Here is a 350-nt window from a genome sequence, read left to right on the forward strand (position 1 = left end):
TGGGCGCGGGGGTACGCGGGCACCTCGGGGCAGCGGGGCTGGGGGCGGTGGGATCGCAAACGCAGGTATGGGGGGACGGGGGAAGAGCGGAGGGGTCTGGGTGCTGGCGCTCAGCTTGCAGGGAGTCCCGTAGTGGGGACCCCAGGAGTGCCTTGAGGGGGGGCGGGAGCGACTCTTGCCCCGGGACGGCCCAGGGTGGCACGGGGAGGCTGGCCGTGCCGAGGGGGGGGACAGCCCTCACCGCGTCCCACCATGTCCCAGGGACTGGCCCCCCTTTCAGGTGCCCCGTGTTCACCCCTCTGCCCAGTTTCAGGTATGGAGGGGGGCGCCTGGGGCTCGCCAGCCCCCCT

General features: G+C 73.7%; 1 protein-coding gene across 1 annotated transcript in view; it reads left to right on the top strand.

Annotated features, from left to right (window-relative positions):
* Positions 1-350, top strand: part of ABCB8 (ATP-binding cassette, sub-family B (MDR/TAP), member 8) — a 4,704-nt gene that overhangs the window by 618 nt on the left and 3,736 nt on the right. The window lies entirely within an intron of this gene.

Source organism: Haliaeetus leucocephalus, unplaced genomic scaffold, assembly GCF_000737465.1.
Source record: "Haliaeetus leucocephalus isolate CR32 unplaced genomic scaffold, Haliaeetus_leucocephalus-4.0 Scaffold0, whole genome shotgun sequence".
Lineage (NCBI taxonomy): Eukaryota > Metazoa > Chordata > Aves > Accipitriformes > Accipitridae > Haliaeetus > Haliaeetus leucocephalus.